This window comes from Megalobrama amblycephala, linkage group LG24 (assembly GCF_018812025.1).
Source record: "Megalobrama amblycephala isolate DHTTF-2021 linkage group LG24, ASM1881202v1, whole genome shotgun sequence".
NCBI lineage: Eukaryota > Metazoa > Chordata > Actinopteri > Cypriniformes > Xenocyprididae > Megalobrama > Megalobrama amblycephala.
The window spans coordinates 7,931,141-7,944,203 of NC_063067.1; the positions used below are offsets into that span (position 1 = coordinate 7,931,141).

Consider the following 13,063-nt stretch of genomic DNA (forward strand, 5'->3'; position numbering starts at 1 on the left):
TATTATTGGAATTAAACACACACACATAACACTGATTTACCTCTTCATCACGGCACCTGTTAATGGGTGGGATGTATTAGGCAGCAAGTGAACATTTTGTCCTCAAAGTTGATGTGTTAGAAGCAGAAAAAATGGGCAAACGTGAGGATTTGAGCAAGTTTGACAAGGGCCAAATTGTGATGGCTAGACAACTGGGTCAGAGCATCTCCAAAACTGCAGCTCTTGTGGGGTGTTCCCAGTCTGCAGTGGTCAGTATCTATCAAAAGTGGTCCAAGGAAGGAACAGTGGTGAACTGGCGACAGGGTCATGGACGGCCAAGACTCATTGATTCACGTGTGGTCCGATCCAATGAGCTACTGTAGCTCATATTGTTGAAGTTAATGCTGGTTCTGATAGAAAGGTGTCAGAATACACAGTGCATCGCAGTTTGTTGTATATGGGGCTGCATAGCCGCAGACCAGTCAGGGTGTCCATGCTGACCCCTGTCCACCGCCGAAAACACCAACAGTGGGCATTTGAGCATCAGAACTGGAGCAATGGAAGAAGGTGGCCTGATCTGATAAATCACGTTTTCTTTTACATCACGTGGATGGCCGGGTGCGTGTGTGTCACTTACCTGGGGAACACGTGGCACCAGGATGCATTATGGGAAGAAAGCAAGCTGGCAGAGGCAGTGTGATGTTTTGGGCAATTTTCTGCTGGGAAACCTTGGGTCCTGCCATCCATGTGGATGTTACTTTGACACGTACCACCTACCTAAGCATTGATGCAGACCATGTACACCCTTTCATGGAAACGGTCCCTGGTGGCTGTGGCCTCTTTCAGCAGGATAATGCTCCTGCCACAAAGCAAAAATGGTTCAGGAATGGTTTGAGGAGCATAACAACGAGTTTGAGGTGTTGATTTGACCTCCAAATTCCCCAGATCTCAATTCAATTGAGCATCTTTGGGATGTGCTGAACAAACAGTCTGATCCATGGAGGCTCCACCTCGCAACTTACTGGACTTAAAGGATCTGCTGCTAACATCTTGGTGTCAGATACCACAGCACACCTTCAGGGGTCTAGTGGAGTCCATGCCTCGACGGGTCAGGACTGTTTTGGCAGCAAAAGGTGGACCAACACAATATTAGGAAGGTGGTCATAATGTTATGCCTGATCAGTGTATGTGTGCGTATATATATATATATATATATATATATATATATAAAATAATATTTTATGTCTATGTCTATGGAAAGTCCCCATAAAACATGGAAACCCAGTGTGTGGATGGACACATCCACAGACAGACAGCTAGATATAATGACAGACAGACAGACAGACAGACAGACAGACGATAGATAGATAGATAGATAGATAGATAGATAGATAGATAGATAGATAGATAGATAGATAGATCACATGATGGACGTGTTGTTAAGGATCATCTTGGAAGTAGCTTACACACGAGGTGTTGTTGTTGTTTTCCACTTGTGGCTGTATGAAGTCACACCGTGTATTTTTAGTAAAGGGGGGGGGGGGGTGTCAAATCGGTCTCAGCTCACTAACTCACCTCTTCAGTGCTCACTAACAGTAAATGTGTTTTGTTTTTATATGGTGAACTAGAAGCCAAGCAAGACCCAATAGGTCTTCAAGATCTGAAGTGAGCAGTTTCATACTTGTACTGCGGTGAAGAGGGCACAGTTACAGTGCCAATGGGTGATTGAGTCATGACAGAAGGCAAACACGGACCTGTCAGCGGAAGAGACTCAACCTATGTTTGCATAATTGACTTTATGACTGCCAAATATTTTTGAACTTGAAAGCAAAATTTTGGTCAAAACTGTTTTTGGAAGAAATACTGAGGTGTAAACATGGGATTTGTTTTCTGATATTTTCTGAAAAACTGTAATGGTCAGGTATAAGTGTTGTTTTGTAAATACTATCAATATTAAATCTACTAAGGTAATACTGCACACTTGTATTATTTTGCATGTTTTTATCCAAAGGAAAAGAGCTACAAACAAAGAAAAAGACAAAATTTATCATGAAGGCACAGAAAATGTTGTGTTGCAATACCAGATTTGAATGAACTACTTCAGAAGAGGAAATAGAGGAAGGAAACACTTCTAAAGTCTCAAAGTTCAAACTGGGGTCCATTAAAAAAAAGAATTCATAAATAATAATAATAATAATAATAATTATTATTATTTATTAATATCTATTGGACTAATATTTATTATTAAAACACTATACAAATTTATTAAAATTATTAATTATTAAAATTATATTTTGAATTAGCAATAAAATGTTCAATACTATGTAAATGCAATAAATGGCAATTAATTATTTTAAAAAAATAATTTTGCTTTTATAATATTACAGTCACTATTTTCTCACAACATATAAATTAATCTTAAAAATATATAGCTGCCTTTATATTTTAAGAAATGGTCCTTCACAAGGGTCCTTGGTATCAAAAACCCCTATTCCAGAGAGACTATAAGCAAGGAACTTGAGGATCCCAGCTGCCCAGATCTCTTCCTAAACCTTACACGTAACAAAACAGACCCATGTTGGTCACCAATACAGTGTGCAAGAGGCACACCGCAACTGCAAACACCACAATACCCGCACCAACTGCTTGCAGAATTGAGAAGAAATACGAAGGAGACTGAATTAATCAGCCGGGGAGACATCAGGACACAGCTGTCATCAAGAAAGACATGGGAGACTTCCAGTGACTCTGAGTCTGAGTAACAGACTGTCACAGTCCCTGGAAAAAACAGAGTACAGGCCATCAAAAATGCCATTGGATTAGCTAATTTATTTATTTATTAATAACTTAATTTTGAAGCAAACACTGGACTCATCATAGTGGACATATACGAACATATACTAAATAATGGCTCCACAAAGGTTTTGCAGTCTGATGCCATCAAATACAAAACATCTATGGACTGCTGCTTTAAAGAACCCAGAGGGTCTTCTTCTGTTATCAGATGATGCCTGGAACCAATAAACTGACCTGAAGAAACCTATAATGTAACAAGACAAACAAGAACAGTCAACTTAAGAACACTATATATACCACGAAAAAGGGTTCTAAGGTGCTGCAAAGAACCGCTGAAGAAAATTTATGGAGACAAACACTGGACAAAAGCCAGTCACTAAACAAGACGAGGCCACATGTTACGTAAGATGTTTTCTGAACGCTAATGCTGCCTGAAATCACCACATGGCTCGTCCCCTGCTGAACTTCCTCTCGTTTACTATGTGTGTTAAGCAGCTAAGAGTGTTTCTGTATCTGCTTTAGAGGATTACTGTACAGCCTTTCACCCACTTCCTATGATCGCAGGCCAGACTGTGTGTGTGTCCAGGTGATATGAGATTAAACAAATATAGTATCGCTTTTCAGTTTTTCTATAAAAACAAGCACTTTAAACAACAGTAAAAAGGAAAAATAATAAAGATAAAGAGAGTTCATTAAAAGTCAATGAAGCTATAGTTTTAAAAATCATGAAATAGTGTTCACATCTCATTTTACTTGCATACTGTAAAACAGTATATACTGTATAAGGGGGTGTTTACAAAGTTTTCAACTAAAAACTGAAAACTTTATGCGTTTAGCCGTTCATTTACATGACGACAGAGTTTTGGCAGTCTGAAAATGCAAAATTTTGAAAATGGGTGCAAAGTGCACACTGTAAAAAATGACCATGATTTTAAAGGTAAAAGACTGTAAAAATGCTACGGTGAAAAACAGTTAATTGGTTTACAGAAAGTTTCCATACTATATGAGGTGAATAACTGTAATAGATCTAACAGTACATTTAATGTAATTTTATGGTAAAATACCGTTAAATTTACAGGTTTTGGAAGTGAAAAATAACAAGTCATTGTATAATTTACAGTGAAAAAACATAAATTGACATTCCCACAATTCCCTGCACTGTAAAAAAAAATCCCAGTAAAATTTATGATAAAAAACCAGCAGCTGTGGTTGCCAGAACTTTACCATAAAAAATACAATAGCAACGTAAAAATCTGTTAAATTTACGGTAAAATAACGTATTTCATTAACTGATATAATGTTAATTTACCAACCTAATGAAGTACTAATATCTGTTTTGTACCTTTATAATACACTGACAGTCACCAAACTCAGTGGTGATAAGAGTCACATGATGAATCAAAGTTCATCACAAGCAGCTTTTCCACAAGCTGAGAAGGACAATACTAATATATAGAAGGTGCACACAGTGTCATTCACACACACACTAAACACCATCATGGTAAAACACATGACATTTTAAAAATGCAATAAACATTAATTTAACAACATTAGATGTAACATAAAACCCTAATGTACATAACTGATTAGAAAAAAATGAGAAAAACTAAGAAGAAACAGTTATTTCAACGAAAATATATCAAATGTGAAGTGTCATGCAGGGAATTGTGGGAATGTCAATTTACGGTTTTTCACTGTAAATTTTACAATGAATTGTTATTTTTCACTTCCAAAAACTGTGAATTTAATGGTATTTTACCGTAAAATTACATTAAATGTACCGTTAGATCTATTACAGTTATTCACCGTATAGAGTACGGAAACTTTCTGTAAACCAATTGACAGTTTTTCACCGCAGCATTTTTACAGTCTTTTACTGTTAAAATTACGGTCATTTTTTACAGTGTGCGTGACACTTCACATTTGATGTATTTTCATCGAAATAACTGTTTCTTCTTAGTTTTTTCTAATCAGTTATGTACATTAGGGTTTTATGTTACATCTAATGTTGTTAAATGAATGTTTATTGCATTTTTTAAATTTCACGCGTGTTACCGTGATTGTGTTTAGTGTTTGTGTGAATGACACTGTGCGCACCTTCTATTGTCCTTCTCAGCTTGTGGAAAAGCTGCTTGTGATGAACTTTGATTAATCATGTGACACTACTTTTGTAAAGGTACGAAACAGATATTAGTACTTCATTAGGTTGGTAAATGAACATTATATCAGTTAATGAAATATGTTTTTTACTGTAAATGTAACAGAATTTTTTTTAATGTTGCTACCGTATTTTTTACGGTAAAGTTCTGGCAACCACAGCTGGTGGTTTTTAAATTTTACAGGGATTTTTTTTTTTTTTTTACAGTGCAAGTTTTTGAAAACGTTCCCATTATCGTCTTATCTATCATGTGACGTGTTCAGTTTATAGGCGCGTAATGTTTCATTAAAAAGTGACAGCACCAACTACTGGCCTGGCATAAATAATACAGCATTTTTAGTCATTTTTGTGTATAAGTGTGAACGGGGATTGTTTTGACAATGTTCTCGTCTGTACACTAAACTTTTCAAAAACGCAAAATAAAAAAAACATCAAGTCATTTCTCTACACAAAGTGACTGTAGGACATCTTTAAAATTAAAAAAATCTATAAAAGTAGTATGATGTTTAACAGGCCTTGCATATATTTTCAAATTAGGAAAACCAGGAGAAATGAACACTGTTATGACATGTGTTGCTAAAAGTGCATTAGTATGGCAAAACACAAAGGGGGACAGAGGCCACAGCTTTCAGCACAGTTCACTGCAGGACACACTACGGTCCCTTAGGATACATAAATCTTTGTCCCTTACTTTTTTTAGTTTGTTTATACCATAAAAACAACACACCCAGGGTTCAAGGGACACTTGCACCCTGATTGTCCTCAAAGTCGTTTTTACCCACAGTGTGGTCAACAAGTAAACTTACACAGAATGAAAATTGGTGTTTTCCTTCTGCAATCAAGGTTCAAAGAACATTATCACAGGGGGTCAGTGCTGTTTTTGTCCCAAAGAAGCATAACAAAGACTATAGACATTGTAAATTACATTACATGTAACAACAACAACAACAACAACAATAATAATAATAATAATAATAAATTATTATTATTATTATTATTATACTTATTATTAGGCCTATTATTATTAAATAATATGTAACTGAGCAGATCTCGCCCCCATTGACTACCATAGTATTTTTTCCCCTACTATGGTAGTCAATGGGGGGCGAGATCTGCTTGGTTACAAAAATTCTTCCAAATATCTTCTTTTGTGTTCAGCAGAACAAAGAAATGTATACAGGGTTTGAACAACTTGAGGAACAGTACATGATGGCAGAATTTTCATTTCTGGGTGAACTATTTCTTTAAATATTTAAAATTATTAAATTATTATACAATTCTATATGAATGATAGGATTAATGTTAAAGATAAAGTTATTTGGATTATTTTTTCAGAAATGCTGTGAACAAAACATGTTCTTTTTCTTCTTTGTAATGGTTAAAATAACACTGAATCCTGTCAGTCAACCCTTAGTAACCCTTGAACTGTCAACCGCCTGTCATCTTGTTACACCTCTATTACGTCAGAGCCATATCAGCAACAAAAACAAGCCAACAGCTGAAGTGTCCTTTCAGCAACCATTATCAACTGACAAACACATCTCTAATTTTATCAAATTGATCATATTTTTAACACCGTTGTTAGTAGTCCACAGATAATAGAGTGTAATCTTTAAAAAAAGACACAGTGTGCTGGTGGGAGCATAATTTGAGCCCAAAAGGTACTTATTATGTAAATGTCACTAGCAGGGTATCATTAAGAAAGGAGAAAACTTTAGTGTAGTCGAATACTGGGTCAAAATAAAGTACTTACTTATCTTTCACATATCTATAAATAACAGCAACCTGGACATGTTAATTTCCTCCCCCAGTGACAGGTAGAGTGGGAGGCTATTTAGTCTCAAGACACTAAACTCTTTCTGAACTTTATGCAGGTCACAACACCAGAGGATAACTGGACAAAATCAACTACATCCCTGGAATACTGAATGAGAAAACACATAAAAAGATAGACTATTAGAGGAAGAAAAAAGATCCTTTGCAATGAAATATTAAACTATTAGAATTATTATAACAAAATAATGTGTTTAGCTGTTTGCACACTGGTCTCACAGTCTGACCAGCTAAAAAGTACCTGAAACCCCTCTGAAACCAGTCAACAGACCTGCAAACCAGACATTTTTTTCAGCATTTTTTTATATCACAGAATGCTTTTGGTCCCATTAAGGCAATAGTTCACCAAAACATAATTTGGTCATCATTCACTCACCCTCATGTGGCTCAAACACCATGATTTAGCTCAAAAAGTGGCAACACCAAGGTTATGGGTTTGATTTCCAAGGAAAGAAAAAACTGATAAATGCATCTGAAATTTTTCAGATTGTCTAGACTGCTCCTTTCTAGAAAACAAAAGTATATTGCGACCAACAATCAAGCTCTAAAAAGCACAAAAAGTGCTATAAAGGTATTAAAGAAGTCTTCTAAATTTCTTTTGAGCCACCACAACTGAAATTAAGTCAATATTCAAAGAAAATTAAACAACAAAATAATGCCACTTTCCAATTTAGCTCACTTGAAAGTCTGTAAACAGAAACAACTATTCTTACACAAGAAGTTAATTTATTTTATGAATGTCACACTTCCTATTGTCTTTATCAGGAGTAGGGTTGGGAATCGAAAATCAGACTTAAGGTCAGGAATTGGATACTTGTTATAAAATTAAAATTTCGATTCCACATCAATTCCTGAGTGGGCATTTTAAAGGATTAGTTCATATCGGAATCAAAATTTCCTGATAATTTACTCACCCCCATGCCATCCAAGATTTTTATGTCTTTCTCTCTTCAGTACAAAAGAAATTAAGGTTTTCGAGGAAAATATTCCAGGATTTTTCTCCATATAGTGGACTTCACCGGGGTACAAAGGTTTGAAGGTCCAAATTGTGTTGGAAAGGCCACGTGTGAAGTAGGTGGAAGTACCGATCCAGTGTCTACAAAGTGAATGTGCAACTAAGTCAAACTCCTTTTACAAAAAAGGCCCTTTAAGTTTTCACCCTACCACGTTACTTCCGCCTACATCACGCATGACCTTTCCAATATGATTACGGAATGCATGGCGAGCATTTGTTGTTAAAAAGTATATACAATTTTATTTTTTTAGAAAATGACCGATCAGATCATGTAGAGCCCTTTGAAGCTGAACTGAAACTGCAATTTGGACCTTCAACCCATTGGTCCCCATTGAAGTCCACTATATGGAGAAAAATCCTGGAATGTTTTCCCTCAAAAACCTTAATTTCTTTTCGACTGAAGAAAGAAAGACATAGACATCTTAGATGACATGGAGTGAGTAAATTATCAGGAAATTTTAATTCTGAAGTGAACTAATCCTTTAATGTGATTTTAAACCATTCAAGCCAAAGAAGACACGAAAGAGAGCTCAATTCAGCACGTGAATACTGAATTGAGTTCTCTTTCGCTTTGTCTTGCGCTTGGATGGAGAAACACACAGAAAATTATGTCAACGTATCCTCGTAAACACAGTCAGTTATGTCTAAGTGAAGAGTTGAGAAAGAAAACCAACATGTAACAGTTAATTGGATCCATGAATTAGGTCTTAAAGTGACAGCAGCCTAATAAACCTGCAGCAGTCTGTGTCATTTATGTTAATCAAAGAACAGAAGACAAAGAAAATCACTTACTGATCTTGACTGAATAACTTTTTTAACTTTAACAAGGTTAATCTATATTTTATAAAAAAGAAAACTATGCAGTGTTATTTTACATTTAATTTCAATGTAGTTAGTTTATTAGTTGGTTGTTCTTTAGGCTGCTGATTTTTATTCACGGTGTTCAGCTGCAACAGAATGTTTTGCAAAAAGACAGAATAAATATGTTTGATATATCTTAATGCTTGACTTAATTTTTTTTACCATATTGGAATCGGAACTGGGAATCGACAAGAATCGGAATCGATAAACAGAACAGAGTCGATACAATTAAAATGATACCCAACCCTAATCAGGAGTGTCTTTAGCACAAGACCCCAAGATACATGATAAGGGCCCATGCTGCAGTCACTGAAAGTTATGACACTGAACTTCAGCAGGGCTTGAGAAGACAGCAGGCTGATGGGAACACCCTCCGTGAGAGCGAAGGCCTCAAGCCTCTCACACACAGTGAGGCTGAACCAGTGAAACAACCTGCTGTTAAACCAGCGTGCTAATGTCACAAGAGGAGTTATAATTCTTTTAATATTCATTTCCAGATATCCTGTTGTTCCACTCTTAATAATATCACCTTGTTGTTCCTCACGCTGGGTGTGGAGCTCAAACCCTGAGAAACTGATTAAAGGTGATGAGGGGTTTTTTTCGATATTAAAATACTTTCTCATATCCCAGCAGAGAGCAATCCCTGCATCCAAATATGCCGACTATATAGTAGGCGAACAACAGTATGTGAGCCAAGTAGGTATGTCCGAATGCATAGTAAAAGTAGCCGGATAACCTACTACTTCCACTGAGATTCTGAACATATGATGGACACTTTTCTATTCCATGAGGCCATGAGAGAAGATTACTGAATGGCAGTGAAGCGACAGCTGACGCTGTAGGTCACATGACAGTGATGATGTACATCCAAATTTCATTCATACTACACATATACTACACTAAACAGGTTTCAAACCAAATACCTACTGTAAAGTATTTGGCTTTGGACAAAGCAAATTTGAAGGTTGATTTTAGGGCTTTACTCAGCTGGCGGATTTCAACACCATTATGTGGATAAAAAGCCTGTTTCTGCATTCAGAAGTAGGCAGCTATATGTTTCTGACTAAAAAAAAAACCCAGATAATTCATTTTATTATAGTAGATACTGCACCAGCTGACAGGCTAAAAAAATAGTCTTGTAATTCCAGGACTGCATGCGGCAGTCGATCAATGTATGTTCTTTTAGATACATTAAAAGCCACAGTATCAGATGGCTGAGAGAGTGAAAACGACAGCGGCCATCTGTCTCCTCAGCAGCCTCGAATGAACACTTACAAAGCACATCAAGTGCAATTATGTAAATTATATGTAACTAGTGCAACTCTCAATTTCAGTGCAATTCTCCTAGGCCGTAGGCTGTACACTTATTACTCACTGTAGCACTAAATTGCTTTTCCCCCCCGTAAACTGCAATTACAATATATCTGTTTTTGTTTGTCCACATTTGAGTCTGCATATTTGTTGACTCGTGTACTGATGACCACATCAAATATCAATAACTGTACTGGCTAATAAAGCAAGTGCGATTATGAATTGCCTCATGTAAAAGCATCTGAGAGCATTTGACGTAAATATCAATATCTTTATGCTAATGTCTTGCAAATGCATTCTGTATCATGGACTATATGAACAATAATCTTTACAGCATTTATAAATCTAGGTTAATGTTTATTTATAAATATAATAGTGTTCATTGTTAATTCATGTTTGTTCATAATACATTAACCTCCAATAAAAAATTATATAAATGTTTTGTTCATTGGTAGGTCATCTAAGGTATTGCATTTATATTAAGGAATTGAAATATTGTAAAGTGTTACTCATTTTGAAGATTCATGTTTTTTTCGTGGTGAAAAATACATTGTGAAGCAAGGACACTGACAATGTGTCGATAGACAAGACAGAGAAGGTTATTTCTGGTATGTAACAAAGTCTTAGCTTTCAAATTTTGTAATTTAAAAAAATAAATAAATTCAAATATCGTTTTGTATCTTTAATGTGTCGTGACAGATGCCTATAGCGCCTCAGTTTAAGCGATACATAAACCGATCATCTCTTCCTAGTTATTGCACGAAATAAACATGAATGAACATCAGAATCAGAAGGTATGCTGTTTCAACTGTGGAAAGACGTCAGTACACCATTTTTGAAGTTCAAGTCCACCAACATTATCTCATGTCTGGTTTGTTTGTCGGACAAAACGGCAGATTTGGCGTTATGATGGGTCAGATCGCCTGTCAATCAAACTCCAGGCGAAGGGTGAATTGACATGGTCTATAGCCACCAACACTACTAACTTTGCAGACAAGCCTCCCGTGTCTGTGCTGTCATTAAAAAACGACTTCAAGCACATTGTTAAATAAAAGCAGTTGGAGATGAGGTAAGTGGAAACATGCAGCCAATCTATCATTGTTTTCCACTAACAGAGAGCACACTTCACCAGAAGCTAAGTACATACGTCCGTCTCCCTCAGAGCCTCTGTTGATATTTGCCCAGTTTCCCTGAGCTAAGCTCTCGTCTGACCTACTACCATATTCTGACAAAACAGTTTTTGTTTGAACCTCTTTAAAACGTTCCATTTTCAACACATGTTTGCCTTATTTCTTTCCGCTCCCTCGTTAAAGCAGGCGAAGCGTCACGGGCCTGAATGATGCTGTCCCGCTGTTACTTTTCCAGTGCAAATAAATAAATGAAGAATATATAAACACCTGACAGCCATCAGTCCACAGGCAACTTAGCAGTGTGCGTAATCAATCTGACTGAAGATGTTGCGTATGCTAATGAAACTTAAAATCCACAAACTTTTTTTCCATGAAGCCACAAGACACATAACAAGCGAAGTGTTTGCTTGTATTTGGTGTGAGCTCATTGCAAATGTTATGAATATCCCTGTTCTTCACTGCTTACATTCTCTACGCCCTTTCAGAGGATGAAACAAGCTGTTTTTTGCAAAGCCGGACAGTTGTTCTGGTAATGGGAAACAGGTTAAGATGGAAAACAACTAGTTGGTTCAGGATCGGTAAAAGACACCATATTTCTTCTGCAGCCACCCCACAACCTCCTCCAGACCCAGAAGACAACAATTCTTAGAAGCACAGGCGCCTCCTGTGTAACGAGAGGTCGTTAAACAAGAATTCGCATTTATGAGTAAACTCTGGTACCCTTGTGTCCAGGGACGTCACTTCTGTTGCGTGCTCACATACTGCCACTCAATCATTTTTCTGCGCTCAGTATTGCAGACATACTGTAAGGTTTGCCGGCACATCTTTGTAGAGTGTGGTTGAAGTTAAAGGCGCAATATGAAAGATTTTTGGATTAAAATATCCAAAAACCACTAGATATACTTACATTATTCCAAATGTTTCCAATAATGTTTAAATCAAGAGAAATAAGCAATTTTAACCAGTACACGGACCGTGTCCGTGCATCGCCTATCAATGACATCATACCCGCATAACCCTCGATTTCTGGCTTTATTTTGTAGAAACCATGGAAACACCAAAGACGCCTTAATATATTATGTTTTATTAGACAGGTGAGCAAATGTTTGGATACATTAATTGACAGAAAACTAATCAGTAAGTCTTATTGTTTTAATCTCGTTTTCTTGATTTACCTAATATCGATCTAGCTTACTGCAGTGTGCAACGGGAAAAAAAAAGAAAAAAAAAAACGAAACTGGCGCCGCATTCGTTCCGTAAGTAGAATAGGGAAGGCGTAGAACATTCAGCGTAAGCGTTATGAAGAATGCGGAAGCGGAAAGTACGTTCAAGGCGATATTTTGTTTATAAAGCATAAACGGTTGTATTTTTTTCGAAAATGACTGATCGATTCGCTAGATAAGACCCTTATTACTCATCTGGTATCGTTTAAAGCCCTTGAAGCTGCACTGAAACTATAATTTTGACCTTCAACCTGTTGGTAGCCATTGAAATCCACTGTAAGGAGAAAAATCCTGGAATGTTTTCTTCAAAAACCTTCATTTCTTTTCGACTGACGAAAGAAAGACATGAACATCTTGGATGACATGGGGGTGAGTAAATTTATCAGGAAAAGTGTATTTAAAAGTGGACTAATCCTTTAATAAATCTTTAATACATTAGCTCATCCATGAATATGATTTCTGCCCGAGTCCCATCGGATTCTTTCCACCGGCTGTAGACGTGAAGACAACACCTCCTAAGATTCTGCAAAATCAAGGCATCATCAAGCTATGCTTTTGTTTTGAATAAGTGACCTCTAGTGGCGAAAATTACATATTGTGCCTTTAAAGAGATCCTCCATGCAAAAAATTAACAATCTGCCATCATTTCTCACCCTTGTGTTGTTCCAAAACTGTATGACTTTCTTTCTTCTGTGGAACATAAAAGAAGATATTTTAAAGAAAGGTTTTTTGTCCATACAATGGAAGTCAAATGGGC

General features: G+C 36.6%; 1 long non-coding RNA gene across 3 annotated transcripts in view; it reads left to right on the forward strand.

Annotated features, from left to right (window-relative positions):
- Positions 1-13,063, forward strand: part of LOC125260020 — an 86,553-nt gene that overhangs the window by 56,208 nt on the left and 17,282 nt on the right. Inside the window, exon 4 of one of the 3 annotated variants that reach the window (XR_007182955.1) lies at positions 1,608-1,731. The exons of the other annotated variants lie outside the window; for them this stretch is intronic. This is a non-coding gene — a long non-coding RNA (uncharacterized LOC125260020). Of the gene's footprint in view, positions 1-1,607; positions 1,732-13,063 lie in introns of those variants that run through there. 3 annotated transcript variants of the gene reach the window in all.